The following is a 6,600-nucleotide window of genomic DNA, read 5'->3' on the forward strand; positions in this document are numbered from 1 at the left end:
GTAAATTCACTGGCAGTTATATATAAGTTTAATTTATCCTCGAACGTATAAGTATTGTTAACTGCTTCTCACCAAAGGACCTAATTACTGATGAGTTCGTCTAAAGCTAAATTTACTTTCAAACCCCATTATCACCTGGATCATCACGTTTACCACTGATATAAGTTTTTTTTTTTTTTAGTTCTGTAATTAACACTATTTACCAAAACAAAAGTCTTTGTTTAGTTTACCGATCACTATATCGTACAGGAGAGAAATTCATCCGGCATTTTTTCATTCAAACATGGCCACTTGCACCCCGCTTTCTCCAGCCGAACATGAACAGACATGGCTAACACTTTGGTGAATGGTTTCGTCAACTATAGTAACGGTATATCATATATATTATGATAAAATATAAGAACTTCATTTTGGACTATTAGCTTATTGAATGTAACTGTTTTCAAATTAAATATAAAATATTGACACTAAGATAATTATCAGGTAATTCTGAAAGTGGATTTAAAACTTGAATCTATCTAGTGGTTCGGTAACCGTAGAAGATGACGGTTGAGGAGGGTCACGGGCTCTCGGCGCGGCGCTTCGCTTGGGTGTTGGAGGTGGTGATGTAATTGCATGTGGCGGCGTGTTATCGTTTTCATTCGACTTTGCTCGGTTACCAAAACGAGCTTTTGTAACCTTGCCTTGATAATTAATTTAGAAACAGACCAAGAATCGAGAGAAGAGTACTGAAATTTCGTATCAGAAGAACGTACGGGATTACACATACACGTGAAATCGAAAACGGCCTAGGCCTAAGAGCAAAAACCTAACATCCTACTTCGGCTTTTCCACGACTTCATGATCCAGAAATTGGTGAGTATGATTCTTTTCCAAGACATAGTTAAGGCAATTTTTGTTGGCATTATACATGGTAATTTCAGTGACAAAATACAAGCAGATTAAGTTTTTGCCGGGTGGTTTGGTTTAGTTTTTTCATTCTCCTTTCGGTCTCCTTAGATCAGTTGTTCTCTACCTGGGGGGCGCGAGCCCAGGGAAAATTTTAAAATTCTCTATATTCGTTATTCTCTTAACAAGAGTTGCTAAGAGGCAGTGTCAAATATCTCACTAATTCATTCCCAAAAGAATAAAACCTCTTTTTTTTCATTTTCCTTTAAATCTAGGAGGGAATTTTACTCACTGATGCAAGGGGGTTTGGAGGGAAGGACCAACTGTTAGAGGGGGCATGGTAATGAAAAGGTTAAGAACCACTGCTTAGATGCTGTAGGTTACATGAGGGTGTAGTAATTTTACTGACCTAGGCTACTTAAGTTGCAGTTCTCCTATGCCTTGGGGTTCGGTCTAGGCTTCGTAAGGCTTCAACAGGTACTCTAGATCTTGAGGTACTATATCGCGTAAATCAGGCTTAATTTTTAAATACTACCTGCATCCTTAGTGATGGACTAGGCTACACTAGGCCTAACCTTATCGAAAAGTTGCTAGTAGCAATATTCCCTAAGCCCAGGTTCTCTTTTTCTCTCAATATCAAACATTTAATTTAACTATTCGGTAACTGCACCTAATTTTTTCATTTAGTTTCAGATCGAATGCTCGCTATATACCACAGTCAGGTCAGCCAAGATCATTACAGGGTGAATAATATGCAAACGGACCGAGCTTGTCGCAACCCTTTACAGTACGTACAGCCGGGCAGATATCTAAAAGGTGGGTATTTTTTTCGTTGTTGGCTGTGCTTCTGAGAAGCAGATGTGTGGTAAACACGATAACAATTAATACTGTTTTTCTTATTCTGTATATATATATATATATATTATATATATATATATATATATATATATATATATATATATATATATATATATATATATATATATATATATATATATATATATATATATATATATTATATATGCAGAATAAATGTTTGAATGTGTGTATATATAATTACCCTCCAAAAAGCGCAGATAATGCAACTAGACATGCAGCAGGTTAAAACTAGTAAATACTCAAAACCTTTGGATATTGCCTCCCTTCCATGGTCTCTCTACCGTTCTCTTGTTAATTATTGCAGCTGTAGACAGATAATTTAGTTTAATTATCGCACAAGTACTCGCCAACCCAGTTTCTTCCCTTTTCTGTCAAGTTCCAGTGAATCACCATGCAAGACGATTTACTGAAATGTCACCCCTGAATTTAGGACAGAGCTCTCTTGGCTACAAAGGCCATAAAACTCGCAGGGAATTTCCTTAAGTGCCCTCTTTATCTATGCCCAAATGGAAATGGTCTGACTTCTGTAGGAGTTACGTAACTGATTCATTAAACCTCATTGCTTCCTAGGACAGTTTTCTTCGGCCTCTCTCTCTCTCTCTCTCTCTCTCTCTCTCTCTCTCTCTCTCTCTCTCTCTCTCTCTCTCTCTCTATATATATATATATATATATATATATATATATATATATATAATGTATATTTTTCGGGATGATATTGAAAGAGATGATCTAATTAAAGAGAGGAACTACAGTAGCAAAGACGTGCATTGTCGGGCGCAAGACTAAATGTAATGAGCCAAAAGACTTGCCTAACTGATTTGGCAATGAATACTAGATTAGAGATTTATATTCATATACATGAGCACCAACGCAGATAAACCAACACACATTATATTATATATATATATATATATATATATATATATATATATATATATATATATATATATATATATATATATATATATATATATATAATAAAGTCAGTGTTTATATTCTTGTATGTTAGTGCGTTTTAGAAAACCTATAACCGCCTGACCGATCTAGACAAAATTTGACCAATTTAGATAATAGAGCTGGTTTCAAACCCGTACCTCGCCCCCTTCCCCTTTCCCCTTCCCCCTTCCCTTTGTAACTTATGAGGTAGCCTAAATAAACTCGAGACCATAGAAATGTATTACTGAAAATTCTTTCCTTTCTTGTGATTATTAATTTTGTATCAAGGTTTGTGTTTAGGTTTAGTAGGGTGTGTTTTTAGGTTTAATGGGGATGCATTGAGGTTTAGGGGTGGTGTATGTTTAGGTTTGGTGGGGGGCTTGTTCCTTTTGTTTGGTGGGAGGGTTTTTAGGTTTACTGGACCACGTGTGTTTAGGTTAGTGAGAGGTATGTTTAGTTTGTGTGGGTGTGTGTGTTGAGGTTTACTGGGGGTTGTGTCTAGTTTAATGGAGGGTGCATTTAGGTTTAGTGGGAGGGGTGTTTATATTTAGTGGAGGACGTGTTAACTTTTGGTTAGAGGGGTGTTTAGGATTAGTGATGAGATGTTTAGCCTTATTAGGGATGTGTTTTGGTTTAATGGGGATGCATTTTGATTCAGGGGGTGTTTAGATTTAGTGGGGATATGTTTAGGTTTAGTGGGGGTGCATTTTGGTTTAGTGGGTGGTGTGTGTTTAGGTTTAGTTGGGTTTGTTTAGGTTTTGTGGGAGGGGTGTTTAAGCTTAGTTGGGGTGTGTTTAAGGTTGGTGGAACGGGTGTTTAGGTTTAGTGGGGGTGTGCTTAGGTTTAGTGGGGGTGCTTCAGTTAAGTGGGGTTGTGTTTAGATTAAGTGGGAGTTATATTCAGGTTAAATTAGGGTGTGTTGAGGCTTAGTGGGGTGTGTTTTGATTTAAGGGGTGTTTAGATTTAGTGGGGGTGTGTTTAGATTTAGTGGGGTGTGTGTTTAGCTTTAGTATGGGGCGTGTGTTCAGGTTGAGTGGGGGTGCATTTAGGATTAGTGAGGGGTGTGTTTAGGTTTAGTGGGGTGTGTGTGTATTTAGGTTTAGTGGGGGTGAGTTTAGGTACAGTGGGGGTGCATTTAGGTTTAGCAAGAGGTTTGTTTAGGTTTTGTAGGTGTTGTGTTTAGGTTTAGTGGAGGGTGCTTTTAGGTTTAGTGGGAGGGGTGATTTTGTTTACTGGAGGATGTGCTTAGGTTTGGTGGGAGGGGTGTTTAGGTTTAGTGGTAGATGTGTTTAGGTTTTTTGGGGGTGTGTTTTGGTTCACTGGGGGTGTGTTTAGTGTGGGAATGTGTTTAGGTTTGGTGGGGTGTGTTGTGACTCAGGTTGAGTGTTTAGGTTTGGTGGGGGTATATTTAGGTTTAGTTAGGGGTGTGTTTAGGTTTAGTGGAAGGTGTGTTTAGGTTTGGTGGGAGGTGTTTAGGTTTAGTGGACAGTCTGTTTAGGTTTAGTGGGGGTTTGTTCTGGTTTGGTGGTTTCGTGGGGTGTGTTTACATTTAGTTGGGGAGATGTGTTTAGGTTTAGTGGGGTGTTTTTGGTTTAATGGTGTGCTTAGGTTTATTGGGGTTGCTTCAGTTAAGTGGAGGGGTGTGTTTATGGTTAGTGGGGGGCTGTGTTTAGGTTTAGTGGAGGGTGTTTTGGTTTAACAGGAACATGTTAATCAAAACAACACCACCTGCTACTTCTAAGGTAAATGATTGGCTGTCATTCAGAGTTTTCCCAGGCAATACTGGGTTGGTCATCTAATCTAATTTTATATATATATATATATTTATATATATATATATATATATATATATATATATATATATATATATATATATATATATATATATATATATATATATATATATATATATATATATATATATATATATATATATATATATATACACACACACACACACACATATATATATATATATATATATATATATATATATATATATATATATATATATATATATATATATATATATATATATATATATATATATATATATATATATATATATATATATATATATATATATAATCAAAGCTTCAAACGTTCTTTAATATCAATTCGCTCTACCTCGGAAATAATATATTTTCATATATGTTACCGAAGGGGAATTTTTAGTTGATAATAAGAACTTATTATCAACTAAAAAATTCCCCTTCGGTAACGTATATGAAAATATGTTATTTCCGAGGTAGAGCGAATTGGATATTAAAGGACGTTTGTAGCTTACTGATTGTATATGAATCACGGTGATGTGATAAAGTCATAGTATATTTATATATATATATATATATATATATATATATATATATATATATATATATACATATATATATATATATATATATATATATATATATATATATATATATATATATATATATATATATATATATATATATATGTGTATGTGTGTGTGTGTGTGTCTAGAGAGCATGTGTTATCGTAGTGTAAGCATCGATATCATCTACAGAATTTGCGTAAGCTGTTGATGCTCACTTATGTGACTGTATGTCCCTTAATTTAGTATTCGTCAAATCTTTTAGGTCTTTAACCTAAGTACAATAGCCTTGTGCTTGACAAGTCACGTCCGCTCAGGTCTAGGTCCTCTTCTTAAATAGATCGTCTCATTCAAAATAATTTTGAATTTAAATAAGCGTACTTGTTTATTTTATTTCATTTTGAACCTTTAAGAAGTAATTACACTGTAAATCCTTTGAACAGAATGAAATAATAGGAGCAGTGTAAAATAAATCATATGTTTTACTCCGCATAGTGGTTAGTGCCGTCAGTGTCCCTCACATGTTGCACTGTAGGCAATCCTTAGGTTCTTTGCAGCCGCAATCTCTTTCATTCCATTTGACGTTCCACCCTCTCGACCAATCGTTTCATTATGCAACTGCTAGGTTTTCCTCCTGTTACACCTTTCAAACCACCTTATTGTCAATTTCCCTTCCAGCGCTGAAAGACCTCATCGGTCCCAGCAGTTGTCTTTTGGCCTAAATTCTATATTCCAGTTCCGTAATAAGTTTTATACTGAGTATGGTTAGTTTTGCTACGTAATTTTACGTAATTCATCTCAGAAAAAAGTGCAGTTAGAAATGTTAAGTTTGACAATAATAGAATAATAGAATACAGAAGGTTTGCTTTTGTGACTGGACAATACATATAATTTAGAAGATTATAATGTACAATTTTGTAGGATAGAGTGAATATGCTTCATCACATAACTTTTATGTGAATATTTTTCACATAACTTTTACGTAGGTCTAGGTTTTCATATACACAAGATCCCTCCAGTAAGTATTATTTTTAGGGTTAAAGGGCTTACAAATTTTATAGAATAAATAATAATCTTTCAGGCCTAGATCTATTAACGTTGAAATTAATCTTCACATATTTTATTCTAATCAAACTGCTATGGTGTTGGGCGTACCCGTATAGAGTTGCTTGCTTTGAACTGTGCCCCCAGCTGTCCAGCTTCTCAAACTTGGTTACGAACAAATCCTTCGCGTCAGCCTTGTGAGACTAATGATGTAACTCACTGGGTCAAAGTAAATTATTTTATAACATTGATAGTTTCCCTGTTCAAAACAAATTTAGTCCTATTTATAATGTAGTGAAAGTACAAAGGGCTAGTATTTTCAGTATTTTAGATTACAAATAATATAGTTTGCTCGTGTTTATGATAAAAATATGGCTACTGGTTCCTTTTGATTATCACGTTGATTAGTAAATGATTCACATACCAGTTTGGTTCATGAAGTATTGGTTTATGAAACAGCATAACATGAGAGAAGGATAACGTGTTGATATTACTTGATTATCGGTTCCATCCCA

At 34.9% G+C, this 6,600-nt stretch overlaps 1 long non-coding RNA gene across 1 annotated transcript in view; it reads right to left on the reverse strand.

Moving 5' to 3' along the window:
- Window positions 1–313, reverse strand: part of LOC136842976 (uncharacterized) — a 19,318-nt gene extending 19,005 nt beyond the window's left edge. Inside the window, exon 1 of the long non-coding RNA XR_010854396.1 lies at window positions 1–313. This exon is cut by the window's left edge and continues 537 nt beyond it. This is a non-coding gene — a long non-coding RNA (uncharacterized lncRNA).
- Window positions 314–6,600: the final 6,287 nt, after the last annotated feature.

This window comes from Macrobrachium rosenbergii, chromosome 10 (assembly GCF_040412425.1).
Source record: "Macrobrachium rosenbergii isolate ZJJX-2024 chromosome 10, ASM4041242v1, whole genome shotgun sequence".
NCBI lineage: Eukaryota > Metazoa > Arthropoda > Malacostraca > Decapoda > Palaemonidae > Macrobrachium > Macrobrachium rosenbergii.